At 40.4% G+C, this 13,999-nt stretch overlaps 1 long non-coding RNA gene across 1 annotated transcript in view; it reads left to right on the top strand.

The window, feature by feature from the left end:
• The window catches only part of LOC122177794, a 53,803-nt gene extending 40,257 nt beyond the window's left edge, over window positions 1-13,546 (top strand). Inside the window, exons 3-4 of the long non-coding RNA XR_006178151.1 lie at window positions 10,316-10,500; window positions 11,353-13,546. This is a non-coding gene — a long non-coding RNA (uncharacterized LOC122177794). The remainder of the gene's footprint in view (window positions 1-10,315; window positions 10,501-11,352) is intronic.
• The last annotated feature ends 453 nt before the right edge of the window (window positions 13,547-13,999 follow it).

The raw sequence follows: 13,999 nt of genomic DNA, 5'->3' as shown, positions 1-13,999 counted from the left end.
CAACCTCCTGCTGAAGGCAGGGTCAGTCAAGAAGCCAGACCAAACTTCTCAGAACTGTACACAGTTAAATCTTTACAACCTCCAAGGATGGAGCCTTCTCAGCACTGTTTGGCACTCAGCTCCACTGCCTGGCCATACTTACCAGGAGAAGGTCTTTCCTTACTTACAGGCCAAACCTTCTCTTTTTCAACCTGTGCCCATAGCTCACTATTTTACTATTTTATTTTGCATACCGCTGAGAAGATCTTGGCTCTGTTTTCTTGATGACCTCTTCAGCCTGTGTGTGTTGAGCCCTTGCAAGCCATCTCTGACTCCCTCCTCATCTACTGCAGGCCATTGGTTGGACTAGATAGCCTTCAGGTGTCTCTTTCAACTCTAAGGATGCTATGATTCTATGATTATTCATCTTGAACCCTTTCTTTAAGCAAGAGGTGTGGCAGAACTTCTTGGGACAGACTGAAGCATAAACAGCATTAAGCATGCCAGACTTTTCTGTGTTTTATTACTAAATCACCTGCTCCATTCAGCAGTGGTCCAATATATTGCTTAACCTTTAACTGTTAACACAGCAGCAGAAGCTCCTCTTATTTTCTTTTACATCCATTGGAAGTATCAATTACATCTACACTTTGGTTCCTCTAACACTACTCCCACCTGCCCAAGCAGTATCTCTAAATTCCTCCTTTGAACATCTTCCAGCTTTTTGCTCTCTATTCACTGACCTTTCCGCAATGCCTGTCCACCCCAGGGCTCTACCAGACCCTGGCTCCTCTCACCAGGCTGCCCTTGATGGTGTAACAGATGCTCCAGCCCAGCCTTTTCCCCTCCCTGTCCCAAATAAGTGTGCTTTTCTGGGTGCTGGGTCTTCACCGCATGCCCTTCAGCCTGCTGTAGTCCTGAATGGGTAAGAACATAGGTCCTAGTGGGTGGTCCCTGCCCCATCATCCCCAGGGAGCCCAGGGCAAATGAGGTGTGACATGGGGACAGGATGAATTAGGAGGAATGGACTGGCCAAAAAAAAAAAGGCAGAAGCCCCAAAAAAACAAACTTCCTCTAAGCAGAAAGTAATTCAGCACATTTTATTTCCTGGGTATCTGACTTCATACCCTAGGGCATGATTTGCTGAAAAGCTGAGTATCACAGCTGTAACCAAGCTCAATAGGACCTGAACTCTGCTTTAAACTGATAAAGCTGAAGCACACCGCAAAAATCTGGTCGTAGGTGCCTCAGAGTGGAAACCCAAAATTTTGTCAGTGAATCTGTGAAATAGGGCTAATAATATCCCTTATTCTCACAAGGGTCTTGTATAAATAAGTGCATTCGTTGCAAAGTGCTCAGATACCGCAGGGATGAGCTCAATAGAAAAGCCCAGGAGGCAACTGAAAATTCTGTCTTTAGAGAAGGATTTGAATAGTGTGCAGTAAATATGGCTTGGGGCCCTGCATTTTGTAATGAGGAGTAAACAGGAGACTGAATAACTGCTGATTAAGTGAGCAGCATCTGTCCGGTGTGCTAAATGAGGTACAGTCCTTTAGGAAAAGAATCCATATGTGACTATCTCATTGATGACTATTTCATAATACATAGAGAGAATGGAGGGGATAGTTTTGTCTTCTCCATGATTTGAATTCTGAGATTTCCTGGCTTTTTGTAAAGTGACTATGCAATCATAAAATAGTTCTGTTTACATCATTTGTGCACGTGCTTGTATACATATGTGTTTAAAAGAGAGTGTTTTGGTACATCTCCAAAACCAATCTATTGTTTGCACACAGTCTTATTCCCATAACATTGATAAAGCAAGAAAGATGGTCACAGTTTACATTTCTTATTTGCTGTGTTAGTTCCTCCCAGAGTACATGAATCCTTCTGGCATTTTTGGTGGCTGGGAATTCATTTCTTGTACTGTTTTGTGGTTCTCATACTTAATCCATTGCATCAATAATTGCATTACAAATGTATGTGTGAAACGTGTATCTCACATAAAACAAGCAATCCCATTAGTTAAGGAAGGCGTATTCATGTCTGCATACACAAAAAATTCCTGGATGATGTGTTTGTCATAAGCACTTGTAATGAGATAGGAAAATTGGGTTGTGGGTTGCTAGAAGGAGTTTAAATAAATTGTTTTATTGCTATTGAAAATTGCAGAAATAAGAAGATGCTTTCTAAAGCAAGGTGCAGCATTCATTTCAGGGTGTAATTTTTTTCCCTTCAAACCAAAATGATAAAACCCAGGCCAAGTTCTGGTGCCTCCTCCGATATGTTAGTTATAACATCAGTATAGCAAATGGGTGAAAGGAAAAGCAAATTTACATGGAGGTAAAATGTCTGAGGACACAAACAAGCGTTACCTACAAGAAGGGTCTTAAAGTTCACATGCGGTCACATCTAGCATGAAAAAGAGCAGATGGTATGTCAGAGCCAGAAACAGCATCAATATTTTGAGATTAACCTGGCTTTTCTGTGTCCAGTGAAGTGCAGGGATTATCAGCTTTCAAGATTTTGTTTTCCTGTGCTTTAATGTCACCCAATTTCAGAGCAGCTAAATATGACAGACAATGCTTCTATCCCTGCTGTGGATTTCATACCACAGAAAGTTATTGGAAAATTCAAGAAACAGATGAAAATGGCTTAAGCTTTCAACACCATTCTTGTCATCATATATAGAATCTCGGTGGGCACGAGGGAAAAGGAATCATTACATTTAGAGGGGAGCAAATATACAAATTTTCACTGTTCTTTGGGAGGCTTTAAGGATCTTCCCACACATTCACTGTCAGATTAAAATCCTGCTGCAGAAGTGATCTCTGCTCCCTTGCTGTCTACTCTGCCATCTCCCAGAAGCTGCTGCCCTTGTAGCTGCAGTGGCCGAACAGCTTTTGAGTTGCCTCTTGACCATCACATTTTGCACAGTGGATGTTGTCATGAATCAAAATGGTTTAAGTTTCACTTTAATAAGCCTGGCTGTAAATTGCAGTGCTTTAGGAAGGGACCACAGTCCATGCCATGGGTTCAGAAGTTTCCAAGAGGGGTACAAGACACAAAGCTACAAATACAAAGCTGCTTTGTATGCTACAGTTCAGTCTGCTGCTGAATGCATGTCAAAGTCTTCAGTGGAATATGATGAAAGCATTAAAAAAAAAAGATGAGGAACCTACCCATAACAATAAGGTTCATATTGTACCTTGAGACTCACAAAAATTAACCTACAGGGTCCTTTCCTTCACAAGAATTACATCACTTTTCCCAGCGCCATGGATCACATAAAGATTACTGCTTTTGTGATCTGAGAAATTGTCTCTTAAATTTAACTGTTTAACTCTTTGAGGTGATCTTCCCAGGAAGTGGTTGAAATTAGGAGGAGGATAATAGTTAAATGATTTTATTTCATTGAAACTATGCGTAATTTTGGATAGTCTGCATATTAATTGCCAGTTAAACAAATAAATACAAATAAAACAACAAAACACAAAGGAAAATGAAAAGCACACCAACTCAAAAGAATATCTTCCTACTCCCCCCCTTGCCTTAGACTGGATCAAGAGCAGAAAAGAGAGAGAAATGTTTAAGCTAATAGGAGACAATTATAGCAGTTAAGCTCTTTCACACCCGCCTTTCATTTTCCCCCCTTAAATGTATTTGCAATCCAGACAATAGCCCACAAGATATGGCATCATTTCAGTAATGATACAGGTGGGGCAAAAGGGCTGCTTGCATGATCCCATGGCAGAGAAAAAATCTCTGTCACTAAACTGGGCTTGACATTCATTTGACAGCCCTGTCTCATCCCAACCCTTCCTGCTTCAGCCTATGAGGCACAGCACATGAAGCCATCTCTTCTGCATGGCCTCTCCAGCTGCAGTGATGGTAGTGGAGGTCTGGGGACACCCAATGCAGAGCACATCACAGTGACACAGCGATACTTGACATTTGTGGAAGCGTCGTGCTGACCAAGCCGCACTGTCATACGTGAGATAAACCATGGGGAACTTGTTTGTGTCATAAGGAAAGGCAGTGAAAATCAGAAGAATAACGGGCAGAGTGTTTCAACTTTGTTTTCTCAAGCAATATATTGCCCTGCTGTGGAAAGTAAGTGGTGACCACCAGAGAACTGTTTCTAAAAAATGCTAATACACTTACTTTAGGGTAGTCGAAGTACATCAATAAGTTGACAGCTTATTTTGAAAAATAGCACCCTTTTTGCCTTGCATTACAGAGGATCTGAACTAGCAGTTCCCTTATCAGATATATTACTCTTAAAATGAGGAAGATATAGAGCCAAAGAATTACATAGGGATGTTGGAATGGAAACTGCCTGCGTCTTTCAAAAAATACATATCTTCCTCGTTGCTTGTCTGTAACCAAAAATCACATCTGGAACCCCTGCTGTTGTGGCAGAGTCTAAAGAGAAGTTTTCCAACTGTTTCAAATTTGGCATGCCCTTTTCGGGGGCTGCTTATAGAAGACACTTCACCTGTACCAAACATTGCTACAGGCAACATGGTAATGGAAATGTCAAGTCCTATGCTCCTCTCAGAACCTTTCTGGCTGCCCAGCACAGCATTCGGTAATCGAAGGTTCAAGCCAATAACGAAAGGGATAATGCTTTCATTTATTTTCCCCTGTTCTTTTGGGTTTCAGTGACACTCCGAACATAGCTCCCAAGTGAATAATTAAAGTCTTTATGAACCATTCAATTTCAGTTCACACTCTATATTTTGTCCAGTGGGTATAATGCAAGAGATATCCACTCTGATATGGAGTTACTGTTCTCCATATATGTAACACTGGCCCGTATTCAAGCCTGGAGACATAACAGAGGCTTTTGTGCAGATATTTTTGGCTGATATTGGGAACTGCTATGATAAAGAGGGATGGAAGTCATCTGCAGAACACACACACACACATATATAAAAGCAGTTTTACTGGTCAAGGGATCCAGGATCAATGCTCTACTTGAGCTCTGAATATTTTCAGGGCTATGCAGCAGCCAGAATTTCTTACTCAGAGACAGCTCAGGATTTTGAATCTTTCCATATTAGATCAGGACAGAACAGAAGGTTTATTTTCAAAATTTGCCTCACAAATGATTTTAATTAAAATATTATTTTCTGTTTTGACATTTGCCATTTATAATTGTTCATCTAAAATAAAATTTGAAGTAGATCCTCCCCAAGATGGAATGGAAGAGTTCCAGACTGATCTGATACAGACATTTTAAAACATTAAATTATAGAAAATGAGAAGGTTACTTCATGACTTTTTCATTTAGAACAAAATGAAATATCATGATCATCAACATGTCCTACAAAATACCCGGATTATAGCAAGTTGATATTATCTACTAGAAAGCTCCTTCCACCAAACATTTTTGATCTGTCTACTAAGAGGTATTTATTTACACAGGGACAACTCAGACACCTGATGTCCCTTCTATGCAATCACTCTTACTTCTGCCTCTCTCAATTTCATTTCTTATTAAAGCCACAAGAGGAAGCAAGCTGGAAAAGCTGTAGGGAGGGGAGAAAGACCTAGTGGGAGAAACAACTGCTGTACAACAGAAGGAAATGCCTTATTCAGGGGCACAATAATAGCTAGCAAGCACTCTGTTGCATGCGTATTCCTCACTCCCAAAGGGCTGGGGTAGCAAGCGATGGTTTGGTGGGAGCTGAGCAGAGAGCTGAGCTGAGTCTGCTGTCTCAGTCATGCAGACTGTGTTTGGAGCTCTGGAATCAGCCTGATTGAGCCTCTGAGCTGAGGCTCAGACGAAATATTTAGCAGAGCCACGAGGTTCATCTCTGCACCAGAGCTTCACTCATTCTGCCTTGCCAGAAGAGGAGGCAGAGGCACCACGTTGGTGATGCATCCTACAGGACACATTCATTTGTTTCAAAGACAATAAGAATATTATTTATTTCCTCCTGAAGCAAAAGATGTAGCTCAAATACTCCAGGAGGAGGTAAACACAGTTTTCCTCCTGTATGTTGCCCCAAATATTTGCCCTGCACCCCTCTCCTCTGCCTTGGTCTCCACCCTGCCAGGCTACCCTGAGGAGTCAGGAAGCCCTGGCAGCAGCAGGATGAAGCCCTTTAATCCTCCCCCTGCTTTGATGCTCTGCCCAGCCACCTTCACACAGATAGAGGTTTGAGGCAGGGCTGGATCACGGTGAATTTTTCACTGTTTTCATCCTCCCTCTTTCCCTTTCCCCTCCTCTTTTTCACCCCCTCCATGAGCGCTACAGAGGTAGCACTGCACAGCGGTTCATACATGCAGTGATGGATACTTCAGCATCAGCTGCAGTGAGGAGGATGCCAGCTCCGCATTGCCTCTGGCTGCATCACTGCTTCTGTTGACAGCAACACAGCAGTAACAGTTTGATTCAGACCCTCGTGGTGTAATTGCTGTTCCCTTATTGCATCTCTCTGAGCTCATTCTGCTCTGTGGAGGTCTCCACAAAATTCAGGGAAGACTTGCAATCTTTCCTACCAAAGATTTGGGTTTCCAGCTCTGGCACTGCACTGCAGAGGAGCAATCTGACGTTACCTCCCAATCCATTCCACCACTGTGCACTCCTTTGAAATTAAGACAACTCCAACATTTATTCAGGGCATGCTGAGTGCTTTGTGGTGGAGTAAGAAGACTAAGCATAATAGAGATTCTGGTGCAATATGGTCATCATCTTTGCTTTTACATGGAGTATTTCTCCTTATTTTTAAAACAAAACATTAATACTATTTGAAGTTTGTTTTGCAGAGTTCCAGCACAGATGGGGACTTGTACGGTGTACTATTAATAAAAGATATTAATAGGAATTAATAATGGAAGCAAAGACGTTTTAGGGAATGAGATCATTACAATTAAGAATAAGAGGAGTCTACAAGATAAAATGAAACCTTACATTGCTTAAACAGCTTTAATAATAAACAGTGAGTTTCCACTCATTAAGATTACTTCAAGCATCTGCATCAGAGAGATGGTCAAAGAAAATGTATTCAGAGATAAATGGAAGAATAAAGCAGGGCAGTGAATGGAGAATGAGATCACACTTCTTTCCAAATATGCAAATAGATAAACATCAGAACAATAGATTTTCTTCTATCCCTTTCACAAAGGTGCAGTTTGCTTATCTGAGATCATTGTGAGGCTGGTAAGAATACAAAGCTTAATACAAAATCTCCCAAAGGCTGACAAACAGTTTGGTCAGGCTGGCTTCAACACAGTAGGACTTCCTGCATACACATATGTACACACATGAAAATACTTTTTCGTGTATCTGTATTTAAAAAAAAACAAACAAAAAAAACAAACAACAACAAAAAAAAAAACCACAAACCCACAATAAAACAAACAAAAAAGCAGCAATCATATATTTTTCCTTTGTACAGAAATATAATTACATAGTTAGAATAATTAGTGCTGAAAGACAGTTATTCCTTCATTTTAATTTAAAGGGGTCTACTCAGCCGTTTAAGGATGCCCTCCATTTTAGGTGCATAACTACAAGATGTTTGCAGGCCTTTGAAGAATTTATGTATCTTCCATTCTTTCATGTGTCATTTTATTCTGTGATGATAAGAACAAATCACCTTGGACAACTAATGCATCAAGACCCCTTTTTTTTCTTTTCTTTTTCTTTTTTTTTTTTTTCCCCCAGCTTTAATACTACTTAGTAAGTCACTAGATAAATGCTAATAGAAATGGCATCCATCTGCTACAGGCTTAACACACTCATTTTTCCTCCTATTGAATTTCCTTCTCACCTAACCCACACCAAGCAAGGCTACAGAGAAAAAAAACTGTATCCCACCAAATGCTCAACATGTTTAGTGTGCTATGACAAGGAAACTTTGAAACTTTTATCATATCCAGGCTGTGGGTTTTTTTTTTGCTGGTAAGGCTCCAAAACATGAATTAGGATCTGGTGGGGACTCTGGTCTGCTCTCTTTCCTTCCTCCCATCTACTCTCCATACCCATGATCCTTTTTTTCCAGTCAGAAAGTTTTCTGGCTCCAATCACACTTTGCAAGCCTATCCAACTTTTCACTGCACTCAGGGACTCTTGGTTTGTTGGCCTCTAGCCCTAGTATTGAGTTTATCTGGAGGAAAACTGGAGCAACATAAACTAAAAAAACCTTGTTTGATGGCTGGCAATGACAAGGGCCCTCACAGCTAAGCTTTTCCTGTGGAAGATCCTAGGCTACCCTGCCCAATAAGTAACATCTTCTGCCCTGGGTGAAGGCCATGGAACCAGAATAAGCTCAGAATTTTTCACAGCTAGACTCTGAGGTTATTTTTATTAAAAGGTGCTGAAAGTTGGGTGCCCAGTTTCTTACACATCTTTGAAAAATCCATGTCATGGCTGTTTTTTTTTTTCCCCACTGTGCATGGCACATAGTTTGTGTTTGTGCCATTTCACTGCCTCTGAGCTGAGAGAAAACATGCACTGCAAATGTCCAGGTCACTCAGACACCTGCCTTGAATCTATGACAAGTTACCTCTTCTTCCCTATGAGTAGTCATCTACAGGACATACAGTGAAGATAAGGTGACGTGAGCTTCACTGTGGACAGTTTCTGGTACCAATCCAGAGCTGAGGTCTGGGCCACCACGTCTTCATGGTTGTTTGCTCCAATTTGTTTAAGTGTATGCATCTATTCTGGGAATCCCTTCAACTGCGATACTAAAAGCTCACATAGTTATGATCCCAGGTTTAATATTTGGCTAGTGAGATCAGACGAATGTTCCCTTCGATATCCCAGTATTGTACACCTTCCATAAAAGTTTACTTGAGGAATCATATCACATGCATCATTCAGAGCCTGCAGTTTCCTTTTAAAACTGCACTTTGCTGAGTGTTGCAATGCAGATGCTGAAGGCAGAATGATTATCCACCTGCCTGCCTCCCTTGTTGCATTAGCTTCCCTAACAAGAATGGGAAAGTGGAAGAAGCTACAATACAAACAGTGTGTCAAGGCTTTTGAAATAGCAAACAGTGTTACCAGGGCTTTCCATTATATTTTACCACCATTAAGTAAATCTGTTTCTGAGACAGGTACTTCCTACAGTCCTATTTATTTAATGAAAAGTCCAAATCCAAAGCCTGCGCTGATGTCAGGGACTGCAAAGGGAGCCGATGACTCCGTCTGTCTGACAAAAGCTAATTCATAGGAGTCATCTGTGTGAAAAATAAACTGTGAGAGTACTCATAAAACATATTGTCCGTGAACAAACTCGTGGCAAATATAATCTGAGTAAGTTTTCACTCTCATTGTTTCCTTCGAAAGATATGCCATTCCCTGAAAGGTATGCATGGTAAGCGGTGCTGAGAGCTGCAGAGCAAATACGCAGTGACTGGGTGCCAAGTTCTACAAAAAATATTCCCCAGATAAAAGAGAAGCTGTCATCCAGAAAGCTGCAGTCAGTAAAGATAAAAAGATTGTCTTAACAAGGGAATCAGCGTCAGGAGAAAACAATGCTAAAAAATGAGCAGACAAAAATACAAACACAAAAAAATGTGTATTACATCATTCTGTGTTACAGGAGCAATAATGTATATAATCACAGGGAAAAAAATGTCCAGAATGACCAAGAGGAAAGAACTGTGTTCAACTTTGAAATGTTAATAGTGAAAAAGATGCATAAAAACCTGAGCCTGAAGGGGCCTACACAAATTAATGTCTCTGATATTTCATCCACGTTTTTTTTTTCTTTTCCTGTAGACATCTTTATCCTTTACCCTAATTAAAAACTTCGTTTGCATGTACTTTGTCTCCCTCTTTCTCTTCACTGCTTCACTATGTTCTGTTCTTTTTCTCTCCATCATCTTTTATCTTTCAAGATATCTTTTTAATTATTTTTTTTCCTGAAGGTAATATTTTCTATTCAGTGCAGAAGTGGTAACTCTTTGTTCTTCTTTCTTTCCCTATCTTACCATCTTCTTTTCTTATTTCCTGGGTTTTTCAGCACGTCTCCTTCCTTTTAGTCACATCCTTTTTTTCTTTCACATCTCCCATTTTCTGGATCCTTGTGGTCTCACTCTTCTCTCCATCTTCTCTCCTCCCCTTTCTCCTCTATCACCAAAATTCTCACATATTTCCCTTCCAAAGCCACAAACATGCTGATTCCAGGCTCTGATCAGGCACACTCTCCTCTCTTGGCAGACTTTTCTTCTCTGAACTTCTCCTACACACATTACTACCTCATCCCAAAAACTACTCACAATTGCAAACTCACTTTCCAATAAATTTACTCATGTGAATATACATACTGTTCATATTCACACAGGTATTCTTTCTCCCTCTGTCTACAAACAGAAATAGGGATGAACTGTCCTCTGCTGCTGCAAGACCAGACCCCAGTTAAATCCTTAGAATTGAAGACTTACTTCTGGCCATCTAGATCTCTGGCGCCTGGGCTAAAATCCAGATCTGTTGTCCAAGCAGCACACGTACCTCTGTCTCCTGCTCCTTCTCAGCAGAGCTGCCACAGAAACATGCAGGTATTATCTTTGTTGCTAACTATCTGAGTCTTATCATCAAAGCCCTTTTGAGGCCTCATAATCTTGGATCAATACCTCTTGGCCCAACAACTCCACAAAATTGGCACATCAAAAGCTGAAAAGTAAGGAGAAGACTAAAAAGTATTTTGAAGGCCATAGAAAGAGCCTGTAACAGAGCCAGAAACTCAGGTTAGCTCTATTGTTTTGCTAGGCTAACCTTCCTTAGCCCCTCATCTCAGGCCGTGCAAATCTTCTCAATGTTGCACTAATCTTCAGACACATATAAGTCTTTCGGGTTTTTTGGGGGTCACTCAAGTTGAATACAAAGGAAGAAATGGGAGAAGCTCTGACCTGGGTGAAGTTGAAGAGGGGCATAACTGGGCCACAGACAGAAAATATTGCCCGGGCAGGGGGCATGCTCCAGGGATAGCACTCGCTGCCATCAGCATGCTACCAAGGTGCTTGGATATATATTCTTTTAGCAGGGCTTTCTGTGCCATTTAAATACTCGTTTGTATGTAGCATAATCCTATGTAGTCACTTTTCAACTGCTTGGATTTGTTTGTTTGTTTTTTGTTTTGTTTTTTTTTTTTCAGTCTAGAAAGCAGCCTATTGAATAGTCAGTCAAATATTTTTGCTTCTTTTCATGACACACCTCCTCACTCACACTGCACAGATAGTGGCATGTGCTCAGCAGCTGAAAATCTGTCAGAATACCAAGGAACTGGAAGTCCAAGGGAGTGATTAAGAAAATCTATGACAGTTTCTAACATACCTTTATTACCTCTATAATGAAGTTTGATTGAGTTGATGCAAGCAGGTCATTACAATTGTTTTTAAATCAATTTACAGCTCAGAAAGACTCAAGAAGATGGCACTGTGACAGAGCCTGGGATCATCATGAGAGGCAGCACTGCCTGGCTGTACCAAGTCATATGCTTTGCTCTTGCTTCCTCTGTAGCAATTTTCATCTGCAGCAAAAGAGCTGGAAAGATGAGGGGAAGAAAAAAAAAAGAGCACTAAAATCAGGACACTCACACATCAGCCAAGCTTTGTTTGTTCTTTCTCATTTGCATTCTTTCCCCCAGTGGTTCAACACTGAAATTTAGCTGACTGTTCCCTTAGAGATGAGGCTCCCAAAGGCTTCTCACCTGCCAGCGTCATCTTACAGCCCCAGCCCGTACCTCTACTTGTCTGAGATGCTTTTATAATGGTTTTGAAGGGATCAGCAGCAGCCCCTCAAGCCACACCTTTCACAAACACTGTATTCCTCTCCATTCACACCTCAAATTCATCCCTGGGGAGAAGAAATATTTGTTAGCTCAAGAAATACACATAAACATACATGTGTGCAAGCAGTCAAGAGCTAAATGGAAACTGATCTTGGGGAAAGTGGAGGAATGGAGGCACACTGCTGCCTGCCCTAAAGCTGACTAGTGCCTTCCTGCCTTTCCTTTTTTCTGTTTTCACTTATAATTGTTACTGTTCTGTATTTGCACTGTGGAAGTATTGAAAACTCAAAAGGATAGGGGCAGCAGCTGAGCAAGACCCTTGCAGTCAAACAACTGAAAATATCCTGAGAATCTCCTGATCCCCTCAGCTTGACAGGTTCTGCAGAACAGCTTTCATTTTAGAAAAAAACACCCATTTTTTGGAACAGCAAAAGCAGAATTTTCCAGAAACAAATGTATTGAGGACAAAACCTGTTTGTATTTCAGAATATACTACATGTTATATATGTTACAAAAGTGGAGAACCAAACAAAAAAGGTTGAAATTCCTGTACAGTGTTTCAGTTTTCACAAAAAGAAGAGCGCCATGTTGAACAACACTCAGCTCTGTGCAAAAATCCCTTTTTGGGGGAATTTTGAATATTTGGCATTTCACTGAAAATCAGAAAAGAGTTATGAAAGTTCAGGCTCTGAGTCTAAGGATGTAAAATTTCTTCATTTCAGGAAGTGAAAAATACTGTGTGTTCCTGAGTGTCATTTATGGGTCAGGTAAAGAACCTGCAAAGCTGTAAAGGAGCCAATTACTAACTGATGTGCTATATTGACTCGTGTTTGCTGAACTAATATTTTGCTGTGATGCATATGTCTGATTTGAAGAGTTCTTGGCTCTGGAGATTTCATAATTACTTGGATATGAAGATCCAGATTGACATTGTTGTGGCTCAGCTGCATTCAGGCAGAGCTTGTCACCAGGCACAGGGAACACAGGCTGTAGAAAAAATGCCATTATTCAGTAGATAAGGACGACGGCTCACAATTATTATACTTCCTCTCAGTGTTTTAATTTTCACGCTGTGTTTCAGTGACATTGAGAGTAGCAGGCAGAGCAAACAAAGCCTAAGGAACAGCTCCTTGCCACTGCTCCTTAATAAAAGGAAATGTATCAATCTCTACCGCCTGACCTTTGCAACGAGATGTAATGAAGTGACAAAAAGAGAAGGGGTGATGCAGCTACCAAGTTTACACTTGAAAGAGTTTATCGCAATGCTCAACTGATATCTGAAACTTCCTCCTAAACAACATGTTTCCAAGGTCAGTGAAGGATGTTCTTGTGACTTTCAGTAAGTTCTGGTGAGGCTCTCCAAGTGCCCGCTTCATCTAACACTGAACAAACACAGAGAGCTGATGAATGCAATAGGTATGTGAAAAGAGAGTGTGGCACCTGAAGAGAATTTGAAATAGAAAGGACCAAAGGTGAAAAGATTTAAAAAAAAAGAGCAGAGTTCCAATTCTTTGACACTTTTCTTCTTAGATAAAGATTCCTGTTTAATCCCTCAAGATACTATTGTTTTTTAGCTGAATTAAACCAGCAATGTGATCAAAATACTTGTTAATCCTGTGTTGTTCATTTTCTCCGCTGCTAACACCACCCAGAGTCTAGGTCTGTTTAGCAGCAGACAGAATTATTGATTGCTTCTGTTTTGCATTTAAGAATAGCAAAACACCCATTTGGAGTTCTTTAACAAAATATCTAACTATTAATGAGTATATAAAAGGTATTAAAAACTGAGAGAAAGTGAAAAAGTAGTCTAGACATGTTAGGAATAAAGACACTTTCTTGTCTTAAAACAGCTTTTAGCAATAACACTTGCAGAATATTAATGCTTGCTGCTTGTTCTTGCCCATTTTGATGACGATATGTACTGAATCAAGTTTAAAATAAAATTTTTTGCATAGCAAAATGTTTTGTTTTACCAAAATTTTTATGTTAGTTTCTATGTTAATTGCTTTATGAAGCACTTTCATTCCTTCTATGCAAATCAGAAAAAAAATATTTCTAAAACAAAATGTAATGGAAATTAATTTTTTCATTTCTGATGTGCTACTTGGAGCTGAACTCCTCAAACCCTTCTGGAGAAGGATAGACCCTTACTTGGACCACTCATTGCTGCAGTAAGTTTTGCTCAGAGATGTGTCCCAGCACACCTTAGTGCACATGAAGAAGGGAGCTGGAATGAAACTTCATGAAAGTTGAACATTCCTACAATG

Source organism: Lagopus leucura, unplaced genomic scaffold (genome assembly GCF_019238085.1).
Source record: "Lagopus leucura isolate 7727_CA_CO unplaced genomic scaffold, USGS_WTPT01 Super-Scaffold_100001, whole genome shotgun sequence".
NCBI classification, from domain to species: Eukaryota; Metazoa; Chordata; class Aves; order Galliformes; family Phasianidae; genus Lagopus; species Lagopus leucura.
Note: the sequence above shows the minus strand (reverse complement) of the source record. Positions and strands in the feature narration are given on the sequence as shown.